Here is a 25,430-nt window from a genome sequence, read left to right on the forward strand (position 1 = left end):
TGCTAGAGGTGGCACCCTTGTCTTCTTTGCACGGCCAAGCTCGATGACGGTGGCCGTGTCATCTCCCTCCATTACAAAAAACCCTCCATGTTATTTTGATCCAAACATCTATTAACAAAAGCACAAAAAGAGGAAGAAGAAAACTCAGATCGTTGGTCTTAAGAATGGATTCGAGCTTTGTGAAATTTATGCCGGATTCACTCATAGCTCAAAAAGAGAGATCAGAGAGCTTTGTAGGCAGAAAATGTAGCTTGTAAATCCTTGTTGAGCTTGAGCAAAAAAGAGAGGAATCTCCCTTTGTGTGTGGAACGTTACTTCTATTTCCTACATGAAAAGCTCTGAATGCTATGAATCTCATGGCGGAGGCCCACACCACAAGGATTGAAGTGAATGATGAGAGCGTGTAGGATGGAAGATTTTGTTGTAGATTAAAGGAAATGGATATTTTACATGAGGAAAAAGGAGAATACGATGATGATGATAATAGGATTTTAACTATGAGTATCAATAATATAGTAGCTTTGGATCTGCTTTTGTAAATGCTACTATGCAAGTAGGGTTCTATGGGCAAGGAAGATGATTATGCTCATGTTGCTAGCCCTGGACTCATAGTACAAGTGAAGCCGGTCTCATGTGATAGACCTGAGGATGTGTACAATGTGGCCAAGGGCAAGTGGCCAAGGGCAAGCCCCTGCTTCTTTCTTTCTCCCCTCTATGTAGGCATGGCCAAGGCCACAAAGCCGGTTCTCCCCTCTCCCTGCTTCACATGCATGCAAGGACTCATGCTGTTTCGGAACCTAAAACACTAGAAACCCTTGTCTCTATTGGTCTTCATTGCATTGCAATTGTGCCTTATTATGCTCTTGTGTTTCCCTATAGTGTGTGTGGAGGGAATTGTGTGCATAGTTCAACATGGCAGGCAGCAAATAACATTGCAGTACTTGTATGCATAGATTGTGTAGGGCACATCAGTAGTGCATCACAACTGTATAGGTTTGTTTTCTTCTTCTCTGCGCTTTGTAAGTGAGCACTCCTAATCACCGTGCTTGCTAGTGTGGCCAAGGGTAAGAGCCATGTCTTTCTTTGATTGCCCTACTTGCTAGTGCACATGCAGTAGCCAATGATCTCCCCTCCCTCTCTCTTCACATAGGCAGAACATCGAGATCTCCACTCCCTCTCTTTGCATGTAGACATTAGCCAACGATCTCCCCTAGTAGCACGTCAAGATCTACCCTTGCTTCTCTCTACACACAAGCTCTACATGTAGGAAATCGTGCTTCTCTCTTCTCCATGCAGGTAATTGTAGATTCTCTCTCTCTCTCTCTCTCTCTCTCTCTCTCTCTCTCTCTCTCTCTCCATGTAGATTGTAGGCCCTTCTCTCTCTACACGCATGTGATTCTCTATATGTAGGTGATTCTCTCTCTCTATATTCAGGCGATCCAAGAAACTCGATCATATGATTGCACTTCCCTGATGATTCAACATCTTTGATCACTGATCTAAGAAACCCGATCACATGATCGTGGTGGTATGACCTCACTGATCTCACATCTTTGACTACCAATTCTTGGATCATGGGTGATCCGACTCTTAATATCTTTAATCCTCGATTCTTGGATCGTGTGTGGTGACTCCTGGATGATTCTACTTTTCCACTAATTCAACATCTTTAATCATTTAATTCATTTATACAATTATGATTTGACGTCGTCGATCATACATCTTGAATCGTTGATCCTACTTTTCTCAATGTATGATTCGATCTCATCAATCACACATCTTGAATCATCAAACCTACTTCTTAAATATCAATTCAACCTCATCAATCACACATCTTGAATCGTTGCCTTCAAATTGTCGATTCGACTTTATAAAATGCTAGACCCCTCAAATTGTTGTGATCTGACTCATGTTGAGATCCGACTTTAGAATAATAATCAAGAGCTTAAACTTTTAAGATTGTCGATTCAACTCAAGTGCCATGTTAGCATGTGAAAATGTGCATGCATGGGATGCAAATGTGCATGTTTTTATAAAAAAATGATTGTTGATATGTTTTTGCATTTTTTTTGTTTTAAATCATTCTTGGTGAAGGTAGTGAATGTACACTTGAGCGGCAGGGTTACATTACATATGTACACGGTGAGTTAGTGTTTGATGCTTACCGTGCATACACTTAGTGGAGTGAGGGTGGAGAGTCACTCACCCATCCCACAATGGAACCTTGGAGCCCCCATGGTTGGCTTGGCTATGGTGCGCTTGTCTGAACTTTGGCTATGGTGAGTGGATGTTACAGCATGGCACACATAGCTCTTGTGGGGCCATGAGGTGATCTTTTTGAGCCTTGGAGTTGCTTAGGTGGAGAGTCGCTTGCTCATCCCATGATGAAAGCTTGGACACCATTGTGGTCAACTTGGTTATGGTGTGCTTGTCTGAACTTTTGCCTTCTAGCAGCAGTTAGCGAGTTGATGTCATAGCGTGGCTTACATAGATGTTGTGGGGTCATGGTGATCTTTTTGAGCCCTTGGTTTGCTCGGTGATGCCACAGAAGCATGTGCATATGTCTCTTAGGATTCAACACCATGGGCGACTCTTCTTTGATGAAAACAAGGACGAGTAGGGCCACTGCACGTGGGCAAGGTTGTTAACAATCCTAAAATGGGATTGATCATGGTGATAGACAATGATTAAGAAACATAATTAAGGTAGATTAAACCACACTAAAAACTCCATGAGAGAGAGAGAGAGAGAGAGAGAGAGAGAGAGAGAGAGAGAGAGAGAGAGAGATTGTACACTCAACACAAGTTACTCAACACAAGTTCTATTGCATATCACAAATGAACCATTACAATGATATAGGCTTTCTAGCCTTATCCCACTTTACACATCATCTTCCATGTGCCACTCCCTTTTCCACTTCTTTTGGCATACACCATTCAATATTACATGTGGCATTCTTATCTTGCCACAATCTCTTGCACCTCTAGGGTGCTTTCACACACTCAACAAAATAACTCATTCATTTTACCTTGCACATTTCAACACCCCTCCTAAATGTAAACTTGGGTGTGTGCATACAATCTCTCCAATCAATTTGATCAACTCACTTCTCACCCCTATCAATTTGGCATTGATAATCTCAACACTCCCCTTCAATGATGCAAATTGGAGTGTTCTCAACAAGTGTGTGTGCATGTGCCTAGCCAATCTAGACACGAAGTCCATTTTGAGCCGACTTCCTCACAGAGCGGAACCACTGAGTCCAATTTGAACATATAAGTTAGGGTGGGAACCAACCCATGCGCATGCACCTCACGCGTGCATCGCTTATGCACACATCACCGACAACCATTTTAAGCTTCTAGGTGAGCTTGGGTACGGCAACCCTCATACCATGGGCGATTACAAAATTTTTTGCTTTGAGCACGCAGGCTCAGGGATGATTTTCCCATCATCAATTATGGGTGAAAATAAAAATTACAACACGTTTTGGCTGAGCGAGGTAGTGAACCCAAGTGTGAACATACCCTCAAAAACTCCCCTTTTTCACATACAAACAAGGATATAAATCATCTTTTGTGTATGTGAATGTACCCTTATAATGCTTAGGGGTTAAACGTATATTTTAAAATTTTCTTCAAAATTAACACATGCTGCCAGCTCTGCCATTCTAACATGTGTACACGGCCAGCTGTTGTATTGAATGCCACCTGCCAGTCTTCTTCTTTGCAAATCTTCTTTGAGCTCTCGTGTGGCGACCTGTAGATTTCACACTTCACATAGACTGTGACCTACGCTCGTGGCCGTCTTCGCATGGACGGTGACCTACGCTCGTGGTGGCCGTCTTCACTTAACATGTAACACAGGTGCGCTCATTGCCTACAGAGCTTGTCACCACTACTATGTCTAAGCCCTTCATAAGCCTTTTCTCTAGTTGCCTCGTCTCATTCTGGTTTATGGTGCAGAGTTCGACAAAGTGCCTCTTATTCAATGCCTTAAGGCTCTCCATCTCTCTGCTCAGCAACGTCACCTGCTCATCATCCCAGCCTTCCATGCTAGGGTCACTCTCCTTGCTCACAAGGACAAGCACCTGGCTCTCAGCTTTGCAGCCTCATGTTGCTCTTCTTAGGACATGACCTCCTCCTGCATTCTGCCTATCTGTTGTGTAGTGGTAGTTCAGTCTGCCCATAATTGTTGTGTAGTGGTAGTTCAGTCCGCCCATAATTGTTACTTATGTCATTTCATGGTTGTGCGACCTTACTTTGCTTCAGCAATGGTGACATTACTATCACCATATGTAGCCTCCTTTTGCCAAATTTCTCTATAAATGATGTTGATTTGCCTGCAGCTTGGAGCTCTACACTACACATGGCTTTTGCTTGCTGCGTGCTTCCTTAAGGGTGCTTTGATCTAGTCTCTCATTGAGGCCACAAGGTGCCAAACATGTGAAAGCCCAAATGCCTCCACTCCTTGCCCATCTGCTATGAGCAACACACAAGTGCATCCTCCTCTTCATGCATACACATGGACTCCCAAATGAGCCCATAAACTCGCTTGCCCCCACAACCAAGCAAACATGCACCTTCTCGTCCTCATTGCCATATGCAAGGGACATGGGATTCACAAATCCCATCACATAGCAACCCTTCCAACTTGAGCAAATCCATGCTCAACCAAAACTGAAATGAGGCAAAAACTTCACAAATTACCTCCACAAATCTCCTTGGCAACTTCCTTGTTGACAATGAAGACTCCATAGCCTTCATACTTGCTGAAATCTCCATTTTCAGCTTCTTTGGTGGGCAGCACCATAATCTCCAAATCTTCATGGGCATAATCTCTCTCCAAATGCAATACTAATGACAATGAGTGTACTAAATTTTTTAATAATAAACTGAAAATAATGCTTAATCAAAGAACTCATAACCAAGAAAAACTATACATAAGTAATCACCATGACCAGGAGCCCACCCAAGCTCTGATACCATGTTAAGAATCCTAAAATGGGATTGATCATGGTGATAGACAATGATTAAGCAACATAATTAAGGTGGATTAAACCACACTAAAAACTCTATAAGAGAGAGATATTGCACACTCAACACAAGTTCTATTGCATATCACAAATGAACCATACAATGATATAGGCTTTCTAGCCTTATCCCACTTTACACATCATCATCCATGTGGCACTCCCTTTTCCACTTCTTTTGGTCAACACTCATACACCATTCAATATTACATGTGGCATTCTTATCTTGCCACAATATCTTGCACCTCTAGGGTACTTTCACACACTCAACCAAATAACTCATTCATTTTACATTGCACATTTCAACAAAGGTTTTACCTCTTACTGCTCGGGGTTCACGGGCTCTTTCAAATTTTTCAAAGGTGGTATCGACACATAAGTCGAAGTGGAAGCCATTGCTCTCCATTCTTGTTTAAGCTTTAGAGTTGGCATTAGTAGAGGTATGGCTTTGGGTCTCTACACCCACTTGGATTTTATGTTTAAGAGTATATTTGTGTAGGTCTGTGGCATGGGTTTCTTTGATCTAGACACCTCTAGGTGGAGGTTTCTTTCTTAGAATCCTTGCAGTAGTTGGTCGGGATCCAACGAGATGCCGATTTTTGGGGTGGTATTCATCTGTATCTTTTTGACTTCCAGGTTAGTGCAAATGACGAGGTTTTTGGGACCTAGATGGATGGGTTCCCTTTGTACAAGCCTTGGGCTTCTAGCAGCTTGAGACGAAGATCCAACATGGCTGGGGTTTGGGTAAAAATTTGTTTGCTTGGGTGCTTGATTGTTGGATCTCTAATCATGGTTGGGCTTTGGGCCAAATGGTGGCACTCAAGGTCCTTGCATAGGCTTCGTACTTTCTTTTGCTAGCTAAGGTACTCTTGGGTACCCATTATTTCTTAAAGGGTTGCTGAGAAGACTGAGGTGGTCTTCTTAAGGTCTAGGATCTCTAAAATGGTTTGAGGGTGTGGTGGTTAATGTGGTGAGGTGAGAGGAGTGTTTTAATATTAGAGGTTACCTAAGGTGGTATGGTTTGTAAGTGGAGATAGAGGACGAGGCTTGGGATGTTGATAGGTTTAGGGTGCATCCACCAAGGGTAAGACAACATTTCAAAGGGGAGCTCAAGCATTGCGGTCCTCTTTTGCTAACTGATGATACAATCCTTGGCTGCAGTCCACCATCCTCTCCCGAGGATAATGCTCTCCTTCACCTGTGGGGGGGGTCACATAAAACTTACATGATGTAGGTTTAAATGCAATAAGAAACTCTACTTCAAAATAAGAAACTTACATGATGTAGGTTTAAATCCAATCCATCCTCTCTCGAGGACGATGATCTCCTTCACCTATGGGGGGGTCACATAAAACTTACATGATGTAGGTTTAAATCCAATAAGAAACTCTACTTCAAAATAATTGACAATAATAGATTGGGAGTTATTTACTAGTGATGAGAGGTGTGTAATGAGGTCCACATCTCCTAAGAAAAAACATTGTGACTAGCCCCAGCGTCAACCAAGGTTAGTAAAAATATTGAATGGTCTTCTTAGGGAGACTCTAGCTCAAGACAAGCAAGTTTCATGGGTGTTTCTATTTTAGCTACATCATGTAGATTAATTACATGTAGAGAGATCTGTACGTTGGGGGTCTATAGCCTCTTTGGTTTTTTTTTCATCAAGCAGTTGTCCCGAGGCATGCCCTCCATATTTTATTGTCAGCCTCTTGCTTCTCCTCTTTTTTCTTATGGATTTGGAAGAGCATGTCCTAGATGAGAGGTCCATATCAACATTTCAACTTGCTACTGTTAAAGTATAATTCCATCACAATCCCATCCAGGGTCTCTATCTTTACGAGGAGTAATTTTTGTCACTCGGTAGGTACCTTGGCCTCTATACTTAAGTTTTCATTTGGTGTTTTTGACACTACACACTAGCACCATGTCTCCTATCTCCATACACTTATTCTTGAGTTGGTCATCAAACCACTGCTTGTATCTTAGTTTTTTAAGCATTAATCCATAAGCGGATTACAATCTTTACTCACTAAGTTGCTATACGAAAACTAACCTCTCTGTGAGAGGGTTTCCCTAAAGGTTATGTCTGGCCACAATTTGGAGGCTTGGAACTAAGTGTTCCATTGGCATGAGCCTGAATGTGAGCTAGAAAGGTGTTCTATTAATTAATAGCCACCTTATATACCATGTAGTAGGTCCATAAAGCTGAGTGCATCATGTGATAAACTTAGCTGCATCTCCAAAGAGTGTGGGCCACTAAAGCCAACCTAGAGAACCTTGGGCCACTAAAGTCCAACCTAGAGAACCTTGGAGGCAGTTGTGTCCTCGATAAAGTTCCTCCACCTATGCTAGACTAGGCTTGACAAAGTCATATGTTATGGACTACCACGCCTCCAAGAGGGAACTCAATGTATTCACCTAAGGGAAGAGTAATAGAATACAACTATGTAGGGCACTTACCAATGCTTTGAAATTGTGTCCCTTGAGGCCTCCAAGCTCACTTGAGAAGCTCCAATTATCCAAGCTCCACCTCCATGCTGTCACCATAGAGTCACTTGTACAATCATATAAGGCAATCACTCTCTCTCCCTCTTTAACATAAGTATGCAACATAAAAGTATAGAAGAGGCACAAGTGCTAGAATGCTCTCTCTCTCTCTCTCTCTCTCTCTCTCTCTCTCTCTCTCTCTCTCTCTCTCAATCTCTCTCTCAAGACACAAACAAGAGCTCTCAATAGCACAAAGGGGGATTGTGTCCATTCATTATATGAGAAAATGCCTTATATACAATTGGCCCTTATTCATACTTGGGCACCCAAAACTTATTCATACTTGGGCACCCAAAACTTACTTAACTAAGGCCTTGGTGGCCAATATCTCATAATGTATAACTTTTATAGTGTCTTTGCATGACACTTATCAATGTCCTTAAATGGAGGAGCATACTTGTTAATCTAAAATGGGATTAACATCCCCCCTACCTGGTGTAGGTTCTGTCCTCCAGAACCTATTACACCCTTGTTCTAACAGCTGTCTAAGCTGTTCCTTGAGTTTGATGGCTTCAGGAACTGGCATTTTGTACGTGCGCAAGGCTACTGGCTGAGCTCCGAGGGTCAATTCAATCACATGATCTACTTCTCGGATTGGAGGCATTTCAGTTAGCTCTGCTGGGAATAGATCATCAAATTCACTTAACCATTCTGGTTCTTTAGCCTTAAGCTTTGAGTCTACTAGGTTCATTTTGACAACATAAATTTGCTACTTCTTCCTAAGTCCTTTCAGCAACCTGGAAGCTTTTACTAACTGAAGGTCTGGGGATCCAGAAACTCCAGTTCCTTGAACTTTGTTCCCGTGAAGGTCATGGAAGGAAATGGTTCCATTGTGACAATGTATGTCAGCTTGATTTTTGTGGAGCCAATCCATTCCAAGGATCCCGTCAAAAACTCCCAGAGGTAAGACTTTAAACTGATAGCATTACCATCTAGATTGAACTGGATAAGATCTATCTCATGGTGAGTGAAAAGAGTCTTCCCAATGAGTGGATCCCTTGTACATGCCACTAAAGAGAAGATGGACACCTTTGGAGTTTCAAGAAGCCAAGAAACGGGATTCACATTTCTGTTATAACTTCCCCATCTTGATGCCAGCCACATTTACAAACATAAGAGAACAAAGGAAGTAGATGCTACATTGGGGATACTGGCATGGTGCCAATCCTGGACTCGGTAATAGTGGCCACCGTTTGATTCTTAAAATTTCTCGTGGTCCTGGTCAATCAACCCAAGGAACGCTATGATGGGTATGATGCTGAGTAGCTACAGTTTGACATGAATCAAGGACCCTCTGATAGAGGCATGATGTTGTATTATCATCGTCTAAGGTGTCGTCATGCCTATATGCATGGTACATTCAAAGACATGGTTAACACCGAGTTCTAGAGATCACACTCCACATTCCGAAGAACCATAATAAATCTTCAATCATGCAGTAACTTCTACCCCACGAGTTTGGTGACCAGGTATTTCGACCTCGTGGAGCACACATATATTCATGGCTATATTTTGGGGTTGTGAGAAACTCCTTTCTCCAGTCTGGCTATATGTTGAAATCTTCCAGCTTGGGGTTTGCATCATTTGTGACAATTGTTGTATACCCTCCTCTTGTGTGCATTGTGGGTGAGCCTTCCTCCACCTGTGTGCGGAAGCAATAATTGATTATAAATGTCACCATTCTGATTTCCAACAAATTAGCCAATTATGGATTTGCTAACTTTGTGTGCCGTGCCACGTTAGACCATAAAGTGCCCTCTCCACCTAAAGGTAGCAGTTCTTCTAATTTTGGGCGAGGTGCTTGGAGAGGGTATGGTACATAAGGTTGCTTTGTTGGTGTGACATCTGAGTATTCCTCTTGTAAAATCCACCGAATGGTGTTATTTGCACTAACACTTTGAATATAAGTTTTGGCTTTAGCAGTGGATTCCCAGCTCTTATGAATCCTTCATACTATGCACCAGACAAAGACTCTAGAATAGTATCATCAGTAAAAGATTCAATGGTGTCTTATGGGAGAGTGTGACGTACCTCTCCTAAGTTTGCGAGGGGGAGACCAGTCAAGTGCCGGTACTTCCTCAGGGGTGGGAAATTCTAAAGGTTGAGTATATAAAAAATGCAGTTAGCTTAAGACTTATCAGTAGGTGGAGCATTAGGTGAGAGTGTTAGTGGGAAATTCTAAAGGTTGAGTAGATAAAAAATGCAGTTAGCTTAAGACTTATCAATAGGTGGAGCATTAGGATATGAATTAAGTAACTTACTAGTGGCGACATTAGAATATACAAGGTAAGTAGGGTTAGATGATGAACTTGAAGTCTCGTCCTGACCATGGCCAAAACTTGGGGGTGGGTGGCTAGGTTTGTGTAGTTTCATAAAGTCTTAGAGCTCAGTTATATCCTTACGACTTATGTTAGGATATTCAATATGTGTTTTATCAAAAGTGTAAAGGATGTTTGTTAACATTGCCTCTAGATGCTTGTAGATGTTATGATAGAAATTTAGAATACCAAAAGGGTGATATAAAGAAGATTCACATAGGTTTAAGTGCTGGTGAGTATTGTATACTTCTAGCCACCCATGGCTTATGATCCATTGATAACTCTGGGCTACAACCTTGTAGTTGGCCGGTGTGTCAGGAATATCATCTGGAACAAACAGGTCTAATTTGTTGACACTGTTGTCTAGGATTTCAGAGTTCTAGAGCACCCGACACCAACTAAGCGCTCTAATATTCTCCACATTGGCTTTGTTGTTTTGTTCTCTTTCTTGTTGCAAGTGGGTCACTCTGTTTTCTGCTTCCTTTTTAGAGTTAAGGATAGTGTTTGGATTTGGCCTTGTAGCTCTTCTTCCTTGGCTTGGGAAGTGTGCTTGAGCTCTTGTACTTGCTGGGCATGGTTAACTGCTAGCTCTTGGTTATGGGTGACTTCCTTCTGAAGTTGTTCTTTAGCCTGCTTCAGTTGCGCTTTCAAATCTATATTCTCTTTAATTCTTTGCACAATAGTTTGGCTGAGAACCAAATTGTTGTTTTCCAGCGCTTGGTACCTGGCTTTCTGCTCCTCGGTTGCCTTTAAACTCTTCAGGATCACATCCCTATGGGTGGCCTCCTCTGCCATTGTTAGGTGTTCTTGCAAGGTCTACACTTGGTTGTTTGCCTCTTGAACCTACTTTCATAGTGTGGCATTGCGATCATGAAGCATATGGGATGTGAGGAGATGGCACTGCCATACCCGTTGTTCCTACTCCCACATTAAAGCACTTGTGGCCGCTGCCCCTTCCAGTCTTGCATGTGGCAGATTCAGGAGCTCATCTAGTCCTTCCACAGTTTCTTGAAAGAATTTTTCATAATCCAGGTTGTGTACGAATGAAGTCTCTAGTATCACCTCCTCGTCCTCAAGACGCCTCCCTTTGCTTGGACTGGGTGTATCTTCAGCCCTTGGCCTTTTGCCTTTATCCAATGGCACTTCTGTGACTTGCATTGGGAGCGATGTAGCTTCTTCAAGTTCTTGGGGCTCTTTCGTTGGCACTGCTTCTACTTCAGGCTCTGGTTGCAACCTCGTAGGTGTGTTTGACATAGTAGAATTCTTCAGACGAGACAGGTTTTTGAAGATTAATTGAGCTGGGCTTTGAGGAGGAGTCATTTACTGTGCTTCCGTCCTCTCTTCTTGTGTGGCCTTAGTAACACTTGCTTCTTGCTGCCCTAGTACTTCATGGTATGACTTGATTTCTTGTGCGAGTTCAACCTCAATTCTCTGTGTTTCTTCAACCACATCTGGTATGACGCCTCTCATCTTTCTTTCAGTCTTTTTTCCTTCCTTTCTTGATCTCCTTCATTATTGCTTTAGTCTCCATGAGTACAACTTGTCCTTCTTGCATTTCTGCAGCAGTTAATGATGTTGGTTGCTCTGTGAGGAGTCCCAATTGCATTCACTCTTCTGGTTTTGGTTCTAGGAGAGGCCTCCAAGCCACATGGTTGAGGAGTCCCAATTGCATTCATTGTTTTGGGTTTTGGTTCTAGGAGAGGCCTCCGAGCCACATGGTTCAGTACTTGTGTCATCACGTATGGGCTACAAATCTTTTACTGATGGGCCTTAAGGTATTTCTCCATCTCCCGAGATGGATGTAATAGGCCCAATCCTCCTCCTTTTTTTCATGCACCTTTGCTATTTGGTTCAGTGTCACCTTGTTGTACCTGTCCATTGGCTTCACTTGCATGATTAGTGACATAGCCCTGCATGCCTTTTCTGTGACTTCATCCTTGATATTCTCATATTCAGCTCCATTAGAGTTGTAGGAGCTCTTCTTCAACATGGCATCTAGGGGCATCTTGTCAAAGGCATCTAGGGGCATCTTGTCAAAGGCATGTGTATGGATTTTCACTGGTGGTGGGACCTGCAGAGCCTCACGTATTAATTCTTTGGTGATTAAAACTTGCTCCATGGTGCCATCTGCTTTTGTCACTGCCCCCCTCTTGGTGGCTTTGTCGTACGTCTTTATATATTATGCACAAAGTTCTGTGTGTATATTCTAGGGGAGAACCTGTGCCATCCTCCTCCCAAGGCCCATGTTCTCCAACTTGTCTTTAACTTCTACCTCTTTAAGAATTTGGAGGCACTCTGGGCTGTGGTACTGCAAAGTCACCTTTCCATGTGCCATGTGGATCTCTTTGCTCTGATGATGGCACCATGGAAAGCTTGGGCGTATGGACCTAGGTAGGTCATGTTCGAGCCTCGTGTTGGTCTTTTCTCTTGGCTCACCGGGTATCCCATTGCACTGGCTTGTGTCACCGCAGGGGTCTCTACAGTTTTTGGGTCTGAGGTTGACATCTGTGCATGGTCGACATCTGTACATAGATTGGTGGGACATGTGCCGTTAGGGGTCGTGAAACGGGGTAAACCTGCGAGAGTTAGTTCCGTGAGTTGGAAATCCGTGAGTTGGAAGTCCGTGAGTTGGATTTTCGTGAGGTGGAAATCCGTGAGTTAGAAATCGGTGAGGTGGATTTCCATGAGTTGGATTTCCGTGAGGTGAAAATCCGTGAGTTGGATTTCCGTGAGATGGATTTTTGTGAGGTGGAAATCCGTGAGTTGGATTTCTGTGAGGTGGAAATCCGTGAGTTTGTAGGTTTTTTGGCGTAGCCGTGAATTTGCAGTTTTTTGGCCTAGCCGTGAAGTATTTAGGTTTAGTTTTTTTATAAATTCAATGAATGCATTATTGGATCAGACCCCGCAGAAAGAGCAGAGTTTTGTGCAAGGATGATTACGAGGGCAATCAATTATTATGACATTGTTAGACAATGAAATACATTTTGACAAGAGAAGACATTGCTCGACAACAACATGCAATGATGATAATCAATGATTTCAACTCATGAAAGAAAAGAAAACACAAGGAAAGGCCCAAGCTCCCACCTCAACACATAGGTGTCGATTGAACTCAAAGAAGTGAGGAGAAAGGTGATGCAAGGAAGGCTCGATTGCTTGCGTTTGTGCACACAATGATCGGCGATTGCAAAATGACAAAAAAAGAAAGAATTTCAAATTTATGGCACAACCGTCGGACTAGGCAGCTGCTTTAATGAAGAATGCCATGTGTCTTCCTATGATTGGTCTAGAAAAAGTAACTATTTCACGGCATGAAGCATTTTGGACTAGTTTATGGCGTGAACTGTTTTGTACCAGTTCACAACGTGAAACATTTTGAATTAATTCATGGCGTGAATTGTTTTGCACTAGTTCACGACATGAACCTTTTTGGACCATGTGTGTGCAATATTGATACCCTATATTTCTCTTCATGCTTAGACATGCAACCATGCATTCAAAGAAGTGAATGATACCCAATTTTACCTTGTATCCATAATGGATACCTTTATCTTTTTATTGCCATGGAAACCAAGGTGGTACTTTGGCACTTCTAGGAAGGGTGTTGTTGCAGGCGTTTTAACTCCGTGTGTGAGAGTGCTTGATTCTTCCCTCCACCCAATTGAGTTTCTATTGAGTCATCCTGTGGATTGGGGCTTGTATCAGTGTCCATTTGTTGCACTTTCTTTTTCCTTCTTTTGTATGTCCTTGTCCATCTCCTTGATCGAGGTGGTTACAGGTATTGGGTTTGGTTATATTTAACCCATCTTGTTGGGTTGGCTTCTTCCTCCACACCAGTGTTTGTGCACTCTTAGCTTTGGTTTTAGTTGGGAGTTGGTTTTGAATGCCTTTACTACCCTTTGCTTTGTATTTGGAGGTGTTTGCAAACGGTGGCCCCACTGGTGGGTGGAGTTTGGGCACCCATACTATTGTATTGCCTTGGTAATAACCTTGTGCCATAAGCAAATCCTTTTGAACCCATCGCTTACAAATGTTTTGTGGAGTGTTGTTTTGTTTGGAGTGTTGCCAACTTACCTACTGCTGTGAAGATCATTTCTGTCCCTTGTCTCCCTTTTGAACCCTTCTTGTTGATTTCTTATTGATGCTCTTCTCATCCTTGTAGAGCTAGTTTCTAAGTTGACCCTTAGGCACCCATGCTGTGTACCCTATGAGGAGACGGGCTGCTTTTTGTGTAGGGATTGCAGAATTGATGCCTTTTTTGTTTCATGAGCTGATGTCACTGTGCTTGGTGTTTCTATATCCTCAATCATGGCCTACTTCCCTGTGTTTATCGGGCTCCATATAAGGGCATGGAAATGATATTGTTGGCCTCGTTCAGTAGTGTTGTCCTCTTCTCCCATTGGATATTACAGTTGTTGGTGCAAATCTAGGATCGTCCTAGGATCATTTCCTCCTCCATGGAACCTGCTGCAAGCATGACAACAACCAAGGAATTATTTCTGATGGAAACATTAACACTTAAAAATCCCTCAGCTTTCGTAGTTGTCAAGTGCACACTGTGTACTTGTGTGTTGGTGGTTTCAAGGTGCAGTTTATCTAAGGCTACCCATGTCTCATATGAGATCAGGTTATGACTTGATCCCGTATCTATCAATGCAATGCTTGTTGTATGACATTTTGCCATATATAGACAGTCCCACCCTGAGTCGCGCTGGCTCAATGTTTAGTTCCTCTTTGTCTAGGAGAGTTAGTGAAGCCATGTTCATGTGCAACATTCTCTTTTGGAGTATCTGTTTGGCCTGCCTTGCCTTAGCCTCTTCTTGAGCTTGATGGATTTTTTCATTTCCGAGCTCCTTCCATTGTTTTAAAAGATGTTCTTGCAAGAGTATCTCTTGGGTCAGTGGTCCAAAATATTTTTTAAGTTTGCTCCCATTGATGCAACCCTCCATCTGTACGCCCTCAATTGTCTCAATTCTAAGTGATCTCGGACACTCAGAAGGGTCCTAGGCCTCTGTACTTGAGTTTGTTTTTTCTGGTGCTTCCTACACCATACATGAGGACAAGGTCTCCCGTTTCCAGTTCTTTTTGTTTTAAGTTATTGTTTGAACCAATTTTTTCTTTGTAGTTTTTCGACCATAAGTCCATGCGATGCAATTAGTTTGGTCTCATCAAGCTTCTCTAAATCGATTAGCCTTTCAACTAATGCATTTTCTGTCAAATGTTCTTGCACTGCAATCCTAAAGCTTAGAACTATGTATTCCATAGGCATAATTGCCTTAACACCATAAGCTAGACGGAAGGGAGTGTATTGCTCTTAGTCCGTTTGACTTGCTTCCACCAATGTTTTTGTCAAGATAGTACATAAAATCTTGTTTGTACTCTCTCCTTGACCATTAGCCCGTGGGATAATAAGGTGATGAGTTTCAGTGGACGACTAGGAATCCAACAAGTAAGTGATCAATCATCTCATTAATGAAATGTGAATCCTGATCACTGACTAACTCTAATGGGCAGCCAAATCTCAAGATAATTTGCTCATATAAGAATTTTGCTGTTGTTCGTGTAGAGGCTCTGGCTTCTGCCCATTTTGTGAAATAGTCAGTGGGGGGCTTGTGAATGGATGCGCCATTGGACTAATAGGTCCAACAAAATCAATCCCCCATTTCTTGAAAGGTTGTTGGGAGTGGCATCCTGTCCCTTTGTTGTGTGGGATAGCAAATCGATGACATTCCTCGTACCTTTTGACAAACTCTATGATGGCATCCCTGAACAACGTAGGCCACCATAGTCCTACTTGAAGTACCTTGCGAGCCATAATCTCTCCAGCAAAATGTCCTCTAGCTATCCCTAAATGTGCTTCATCCAGTATCATGAGTGATGAGACAAACTCATCTTCTCTCACACATCTTCTTAGGACATTGTCCTTACCTAGCTTATATAGTTCTCTCGCAATTAATTGATAAGGTGCAGCAAGCTTGATAAGCCGCCGCTGCATTTTATCTTTGTTCAAGGGTCTTTCTTGTGGAAAAGCATAAGCTAGATAATTGGATATCTTCTCACTCCATTCGAGCACCAGTCCAGTTTGAATAAACAAGCATTAGGGAGGTCATCATCAACACCAGTTGTCGGCTCCCTATTTGGAATTCTTGATATATAATCGGCCAACACATACTGTGTACCCTTTCTCACCGTAAACTGTTAAGTCAAATTCTAATAGTAATAGCAACCATCGTGTGATTCTTCCTATGGTGCAAGGCTTGTTCACCAAATATAATAAGGCCTGATGGTCCACAAAGAATACAAATTTGTTGGCCAATAGGTAATGTCGATACTTTTTGACTGCACAACCCTTCTCGCCTGTGTTAGTGTAATTCACCTTTGCGCATCATTTAAAAAATGACTAGCAAAGCAGATTGGATAGTCCAATTTGAACTCACCAAGCTATGCCAATATACGTATCCAATAGTGAAGTTCGATGCATTGATATACACATGAAATATAAGGTCCCAACAATTAGGTGGTCTTAGAATTGGCACGCTAGCCAATTCTAAGACCAACAATTAGGTGGTCTTAGAATTGGCACGCTAGCCAATTAGGTGGTCTTAGAATTGGCACGCTAGCCAATGCCCGCTTTCATCGATCATATGCTTCCTAGTATTCCTCAATCCATTCCAAGACAATGAGTAGCTTGTATAATGGGCTAGCAATTTCAGCATAGAAGATTATGAAGCGTCGGGACCACCTTTCGTTCATCAACTGTGTAGGTTTTAAAATGGTCGAGTACTGAAAGTAAGTCTGGTTTATCCTCATTCTTAATTTTTGTTTTAGCCATAACTTTCCTAGCCTCTCGCTCAACTTCTACCAAAGCTTTGTTTCATTTTCGGCGCCCAGCGTTCGTAAGCTTAGGCGTTTCTGGTTCTTGAAGGATGACTTCTTCCTTATGTTTTCCTTTAAGTGATATCTTACTCAATTCCTCACCCCAATCCTTAGAAAACTTGTCGTGTACCTTAGTGGCTTCGAGGTGTCTTAGCCCCTAGGCATCCGTGGGTTTTCTTCGTAGTAGGGCATTTCGTTGAGCAATATATCATTTTTGCTTTTGCCATCTTCTAAGGCGCTGGTGGGCGTTGGTACAGTCCTGTCATGATCCAGTCCCTTCTATGCTAGAGACCTCTTCTTCTAATTCCTCATCAATGGTTTGCCAATTGACCATATAGACAGAGGTAGTGGGAACAGTTCCAGATTCCACATATTGGGTTTCTCGGGGTTGCATCACATCTATGGTAGCTAGCATATGCATCTAGTTTTCACTGAAATCAAGAGGAGAAAGTGATGCATACATTTCTGTTTCCTCTTCCTCTTTGGAATTTTCCATCGTGGGATGGCATATTGTATGGTTATGGTTCGCTTAGTTGTGACCGAATCATTACCGAATAGTTGCCCTTCCATGGGGTGTGCTCTCCACGTTCTCAGATCTATCTTTAAAATTTGTAAATCCCTACACACATACACATGATCTAATGCCCAATCGTGGACCAATTTGGATTCCTTCATGAAGGGTCATCCCAATATTGTGTTATATAAGTCTGGTTGGCACAGCACAGAAAGTCCTTTACTACAAATGTATGATGGGAGCGAAATGTAAAGAGTTTGAGTCTCACATTTTCTAAAAGCCCAATGGGCCTTGAAGATGTTCCGTCTGCCATTTTAACGATAAGATCTGCTCTTTTTAAATTGGGTTTTCCCTAGTTTTCCAAACACCATTTTGTGATGATGCTAACTCCCGCCCCACCATCCTAGGATAGCCAGTGTCTTGGTACCCATTATGATGATGAATTGGGATTGTAGCATTAGTGTCGTCACTTTCATAATAATGCCCCAATTGATTAATTGGTATCTTGACGACTTTGGTTATTCTTTCCCTTGTGTGTTTTAAGGTTCTTTCTGCCAGAGGTGACAGAACATCCTCTGTAGTACCCATTCCTTTATATCTGCCCATAATGTTGGTGAACTGTGAGTAGTTGTCCCAATGGCATTTGCATAGAGGTGGATAGTATATCCGTGAGGCTATCTATGTCTGGGTTCTTGGGCAATTAAGGGTTGCTTCCATGTGTGTGTCTCGTATCCATCCCTAGGGAATGAATGGATGGACTCATCTTGTGCATCTTCCTCAAACATTCTTGACATTGTGTTTCCTTGAGATCCCTCTTCCGTCTCTTCTAGAATTGGAGAAGGTATGTCCAATTCTCTTTCCCTTGTTGGTTTTTTTCTTGGATACATTGTATCCCTGACCCGGTTAGCCCTTAAATTGGCCTCGTGAAGTCATTGGCACTCTTCTACTAGGGCCCTAGATTCTTCGAGTTTCCTTATCTCCTCTTCGGCATTTGAGTATTCACCGACTCCTTTAGGGGTTGATGGTTTTTCCCTTTGCTCTTCCCTCCTTTACCTTTAATTTTTCTAGTATTGCATTACTAAGTTCGTCCATAGTCATGTTTCTGACTTTCTTGCTCCGAGTTCCAATCTCTTGGTGACTTGAAATACGCAAAGTCGTTGTCGAAGATATTCTGACATCTTCTGGTTGTGGCAATTCTAGCATATTATCTTCATATTTAATTGCCAGTTTACAACATGCATCCAGAGAGTAGCCGGTCCAAGCTAATACCAATTAATCATGCATCTTGTGGTCTCTAACTCTTCTCCAAAAGCAAGACAATAACTGATCATCCGTTAGCCTTTCCCATAGTTTGCACCTTGAATTCAAGTGCTTTAGTCGAGACACATAGTCTCGCATCGACTCCATTTCCTTTTGTTTGATGTTGTGCAGTTGTGCCACAAGACCGCCACTTCTGGCAAATCTGGGCACAAACACATTCTTGAGTCGTGTGAAGTTAACCTTATCCTTGGGTTTGAGGGTTTAGAATCATTGATGGACTTTCCTTTCTAGGGTCAGTGATGAGAAAGCATGAATCATTGTTACATCACTGACTGGCCTGTAGGTTTCGCATGTGAACTCAAAGATCTCTACATGTTGAATATGATCCCCATCCCTAGAGAATTTTTGAACGAGCTTTGAAATGATGTGTGGCTTCATTTGGGAGGGTTGGGATTCTAGAGCAGTGCCTAGTTCCTTGGCTATTCCTCGGCCCATTTCCATAGGCATAGTCAACAAATCCATCCTCATGGCCGCATTAAGATCTATGGTTGGATCCACCCTTGGTCTTTGGGAAATTTCTCCCCCCCTATCTAGCCCTCATCCTCTTCCTATGCCCTCTATACACCTTTGCAGAATTAAGAGTTCCATGTCCTATAAGAACGTGGGATGATTGATCATTTGCTCGATGTCCTTTTTGGTGTATAGGTGGTATTCCACTTCACCTGCTTCTCTTGGTAGATTATCCCCTTCATCTAGGGTTATGAACCCTTCCTCCGCTCTGGGCTCTTCATTAATGAGTTCTAAGTTTGGAATTTTTCCCACTTCTGCTGCCCATGACTATTTCTAGCTCTTTACCCCGTGATTGAGGTAAGTTTACACTTCCCATCTCCTTTTCCTTCGAGTATCAAGCTCTTGTTTCCTTAAGCTCAATTCTCATAGCTGCAGTTCTACCTCGATCCTTTTTAGATCTAATTCTACTTCCTCTGAGGTTGGGAAGAATACTTGACCAGTCTTGGCTGCACTTTCCATGTCTCTTCTCATTCGGGGGGTGCCAGTGTTTGATAGCCTCAAATTTGAAGTTTGGATAGGTACTTCTTGCCTTGGACCAAATCCAGCACTGGTTAATGGACCCAAGATTACGCTTCTTCATCATTCTTGGTTTGGAGACCAATAAATCCCTGGGCTATCTCAATGATACCGCTGGATCTGGTAGGGGAGGGTGGTTTCTCCTCTTCCCCAAACGTATCACAACCCTCCTCTACCGCTAGATCTGGTAGGGGAGGGTGGTTTCTCCTCTTCCCTAGCGTATCACAACCCTTCTTCCATGGATTCTTCACTACTAGTTTCAATGGTGGTCAGATTCCTTAAGACACTCAATTGAGTGCTTACTAAGTGGCTTGAACCCACACTCTTTTGATAGGAAGATCCTAGGTGATTTGATGCACTATCGTCAGGAGTGAGGTCGTCTCTTCGATGAGCTTTCCAAACCTCAAGTGCATGTGAATATGATTTGATAAGATATTTTGCTGTCCCAATTAAATTTTCGTCAGATCTTATCGACTCATTTCTGAGATTGTGAGATTGCATTGAACAGTTCACGGCATGAAGTGTCAAAAAACAGTTCAAGTCGTGAACGATTTTTTGCACTTTCATGTGTTTAATTTTTTTTTTGTTTTGGACTTAGCTTTCCACGTTACCTTGTTATGATTTTCAATGTTCTCAAGACTTCCTTAGCCTTAATTCGACAATACCAAGTTTGTGAGTTGGATTTGATTAAGGTGTGAAATTGCAGAAAAAGTTCACGCTGAAGAGAAAAGGGTTCACGTCATGAACTAAAAATGGTTCACATCGTGAAATGAAAATAGAACACAACCGTCTCGTAGGGCACTTACCAATGCTTCGAACTTGTGTCCCTTGAGGCCTCTAAGCTCACTGAGAAGCTCCAATCCTCCAAGCTCCACCTCCACACTGTCACCGTAGAGTCACTCGCACCATCACATAGGCAATCACTCTCTCCAACTCTTCAACACAAGCATGCAACATGCAAGTATAGAAGAGGCACAAGTGGTAGAATGATCTCTCTCAATCTCTCTCTCAAGACACAAACAAGAGCTCTCAATAATAGCACAAAGGGGGATTGTGTCCATTCAAAATGCCTTATATACAATTGGCCCTTATTCACACTTGGGCACCCAAAACTTACTTAACTAAGGCTTTGGGTGGCCAATATCTCGTAATGTACAACTTTTATAGTGCCTTTTCATGACACTTATTAATGTCCTCAAATGGAGGAGCATACTTGTTAATCCAAAATGGGATTAATATCATCTTCATGCATGCACTCTCTCATGATACCATCTTGAGCCTTCTTGTAAAGCATTCCTGCTATCACAATTGATAGTAGGGGGCCACCTTTGTTATAAGGCATCTAGCTCTATCCTTTTTGATGGGGCAGTTAATGGGAAATATATTGGCTAATAACTCCATTCCGGTATATGGTCAATGTGGAACAGTGGAGCATCGAGAAGATAATCTTCTACCCCTTAGAGGGGGTTCTCCATTTGAAATTCTGGAAAGGTGGTCAGCATGGATATGTATAGACCCCTTTCACATAGTGATGGTGAAATCAAGCTCTAAAATAATAAGCAACCATCTAGTGATGTGCCTTGTGGTGCAAGGCTTGTTCACCAAATATAGCAATGCTACTTGATATACAGAACACAAATTTAGTAGCCAGTAGGTAATGTCTACACTTCTTCATGTGGTATATACCTCTGTACTTCTTCATGGCATATACCATGGCTAACCCTCTCTTTTAGTAGTGGTGTAGTTATGCTCACAACATCATTACTAGTAAAGGTCACATGGATGTCCATGTTATGCTCCCTCAGCTATGCTAGCACGCATCCAATAGCAAAGGCTGAAGCATCTACATGTACATGGAAGATTAGATCCCAATTAGGGGATCTCAAGATGGCTACACTTTCTAATGCCTTGTTTAGTTTCTTGTATGCCCATTGGCATTAGTCTATCCCCATTTGAAGGTAAACTTTAACTTATATAAAGGTCTGACATATATGGCATATAGGAAGATAAATTTTCTGTAATACCCTTCAACCACTTCAGGAGAAGTTCCCTTTATGTCAGTGTATTTCAAGGCAAAAACATCCTAAAATTCCTTGAGCAAGGAAATCACTTCTCCTTATTGCTCAAGGGTGAGGTCTTTGGCAACGAACATTTGCATAGCTCCTTCACATAGGCCAATAAGGTTTATTTTCTTGACCTTTAAGGGACCGTTATATGACCTTTAATGGACTATCTTATGGCTCTCCGCTTAGGATCCTTTATTGCCACTGTGTCTCCCCAATGTTGTGACTTGCAGTACTTGGGCACTTACCTCAAATCTTCCTCTTGAGGCTCGACGAGCCCTTGAGTTTTTTTTCCTTCTTTACCTTGGCCTTAACCTTATTGAGCTTGTGTCTAGCTTGGTAGAGCTTGGCTTGCTTGGAGCTTGTGGGCTCCTCATTCACTATTATAGACCATTGTTTTGGTCTAAATAGTGACGTTGTTTAAGGCAACTAGGTTTTATGTGAATCCATGACCTCAAGATAGAAAAGCCAGTGAAGATCCATCTCCATGGGGAGGAGATACTTCTTAGGTTTTCTAGGTGGTTTCCTTTTTCTTGGCCAGGTGATCGAGTAACATAGAATTTGGCCCTTCTGGGGGGCAGAGGAGTTCTTGCTAAATAAATCACTAGTTACTCTAGGCTCAAATTTGTTGTTGGCTCCCAAGAGGGATGCTGCACTAAGTATGAAGAGGGAGGTGATTTTTGTCCTGTGTCTAGTCATGTAGACCTTGTTCCAAGATTTTATGGAAGAGTTTCCATACATAGACCCAGTCCTTAGAGTTCTCAGGCATTGGGAGAGTTTTGTAATCCTGGTTCTCAACTTCATTATCCAATAATTTGTTATAACATTTATAGATGTTTGATTAAATAAATTCAAACACTTGTGTCAAACTCATTAACAAGAATACCTCCGCCCATAGGATGTCTTCCTTGTCTCTAGGTTTATCTTTAAGGATTGATTACCTTTACACATATAGATGTGATTGGTTACCTTTACATATATAGATGTGATTGGTTTCCCAATCATGAACTAGCCTTGGTTCTTTCATGTAAGGCCTTTCAAGGATCATTGTGTATGACCCTCTTGTTTGAGAATCCATCATTACAAATGTGTGGTGGAAACTTAATCTAAAGGTCTTGATTGTCTTATCTTGTAGGACACCTATGGGTTTGGCCGTGTTCCTGTGTATAAGCTTGACCCCCACAAGGCATGTTTCTATGAGTGGCGGGCTACCCCAAGCCTCCCAATAGTCTTTGGTGATTGTGCTGACACACTAGCAGCATCATCCAAGATCACAGCAGCAGTAGAGACCGTAGGTCCCTTGTACACAACAAGTAACACGATGTTCTATTTGTTGCTTTCAAAATAGTGTTCGAGTTTGTTCGTGGGCAATTTGGCCTATCCTCTAGTTTTGGGTATAGAGGGAGGGTGCTCAATGGGGCATGTGTCTTCTTTCTGCTCAAGCTCAAGTTCTTAAATTACCATTCATCGAGTCTCATAAGTCTCTCCAAAGTTGAGAATTTCCTTGTAAAAGAGAACTTGTCAAAACTTGGACCTCCGAGGCCTGCTATGTCATACGGGTGTGATACTCAAACTCATTGAGTTTGTACTCACTTTAAGGTGGGCTAGGACTTGCTAATGTGTAAGGTATGTGCATTGATCCTTGCCTAGGAGGCGGTCCTCTGAAGGGGATGAGATAAAGTCATCACCAATCGCCTAAAAAAAGATGTTGTGTTGGCTATGGCGGTGACCCAAGGAAGGCCAACTTTCACCTCCCACCACTGAGTCCTCCCTCATTGAATCTAGCAATGTGGTGATTGGTTCCAGAGGTAGAGGCTCCAAAATTGGTTATTTTTGCAGCTTCTTAAGAATGGATACAGGAATGTCTGAGGCCCTAGGCAAAGTTTGAGGATCCCTCACTGGTTCTTTAATTCACTTTGAGATAGGGTATGAGATATGATTAGGCATAGTTAGTGGTTCATACTCGACCACTTTCTCTAACACTGGCTCTAGTTTAAACTATTCCTTCCTCACAAGCTCTGAGATAGAGTCTGGGATATGTTTAGGCATAGTTAGTGGTGCGTACTTGACCACTTGCTCTAACATTGACTCTAGTGCAACTTGGGTTTGTTTCATTGTCTCTTTCTCCAACACACGGGGTTAGGGTACTCTTGAGTTTATTTAAAAGGTTTTCATAGTCTACGGGTTTGTTTTCTTTGGGCAGAGTGGGTTTGAGCAAGAGATTGCTGGCTATCTTTGCAAAGGGAGGCGTCTTTGGAGCTCTTCTTTGAACCACTTTCAATGGTCATGATGTTATTTCCCTTGACGGAACGACTGACCATGCACTGCATTTTATGTGTGCTCTTTGAGGTCTTCTTCTTCTTTTTAGGGGCTAGTATAGCTTTTGGGATTTGCACCTCTAGCCCTTTAGTTCCTCGCTTTGAAGTTGAAGCCTAGTAGTTTTGATTATTGGTAGCCTTGGATATTCCTTTGGATGCCACCCTCATCTTGGCTTGGAGCCTTGTAATTGTATTAATGGGGACTATGTGAATAACTTCTCCTTGTACGCTTTTAACAGGTTAAGCCTTGGAGACTTGTAATTATATTAATGGGAACTGTGTGAATAAGTCCTCCTTGTATGCTTATCAACAAGTTAAGACTCATCAAATTGGAGGCAGATACTTCTCTCACACAGGGAAGATTGTCACTATATTGGGATAATCCTTGTAAGCATATTCAAATCTACACTCATAGCATGTGCCCCCATAAGGAATTACATTGGGGTTGGGCATGCAATTCAAAGTCCTAGGAGCACTTTGAATTACGTACACCAAATCCCGCGAGAGTGCTAAGAGCACTCGAGGTATTTGGTGGTGCAAGGTCTTTGTTGTGAGAGAACTCCGCAATACAATGTGGGCCTTTGCATAAAAAATAGTGCATCATGAAAAGATGCAGGGGAGAAGAGAGCTTGAGCTCTTGCAAGCACACACACTCACAAAACCCTAATAGAGAACACACAAGGTGAGAGGCAAAAAATCTTCTTCTTCTTCACACAACACTCAACACATCATATACAAAGATAAGAGTACTCACATATGAAAAGGTACTCAACCAAATACATACTAGGGTTCTCTATAGTGTGAACCTAACTAAATGAGCTGGCGCTATAACTGTGCCAGTCTCTAGAATGGCTGTCACATAGCCTGTCATCCCACTGGCCCCATATCACCCATGATCTCACCAACCTTGCCAGTGGTGTAAGTGTGGGGCCTATCCCCCCCAGGCAGGTCATCAATGTCCATCGCCTCACTAGATGAGCTCGATATCTCAACACTCCCCCTCGAGCTCAACTCCATCTCATGTACACCAAGAGAAGCCCTGAATTTGTGGAGCTTCTCTGTACGAAATGCTTTGGTGAAGATGTCAGCTACCTGATCTTGTGTGTTGACATAAACAAGGTCAATGTTTCCTGCCAAGATCTTCTCTCTGACAAAATGGTAGTGGACCTCTATATGCTTCGTGTGAGCATGAAAAACTGGGCTCCTAGCCAACTGTATACTGCTAATGTTATCATAGAAAATGACAACTTGTCTATCCCCACTGATAGACCCAAATCTGCAAGTAGCTTTCTCAACCAAGCTATCTCACATGCTGCCATAGCAGCACCTCTGTACTCGGCCTCTGTACTGGATAGAGCTACTGTAGATTGCTTCTTGCTGCTCCAAGTCACAGCAACACTCCTCCCAAAGAAAACA

Source organism: Cibotium barometz, chromosome 14, assembly GCF_041138505.1.
Source record: "Cibotium barometz isolate CiBa-2024 chromosome 14, ASM4113850v1, whole genome shotgun sequence".
NCBI classification, from domain to species: Eukaryota; Viridiplantae; Streptophyta; class Polypodiopsida; order Cyatheales; family Cibotiaceae; genus Cibotium; species Cibotium barometz.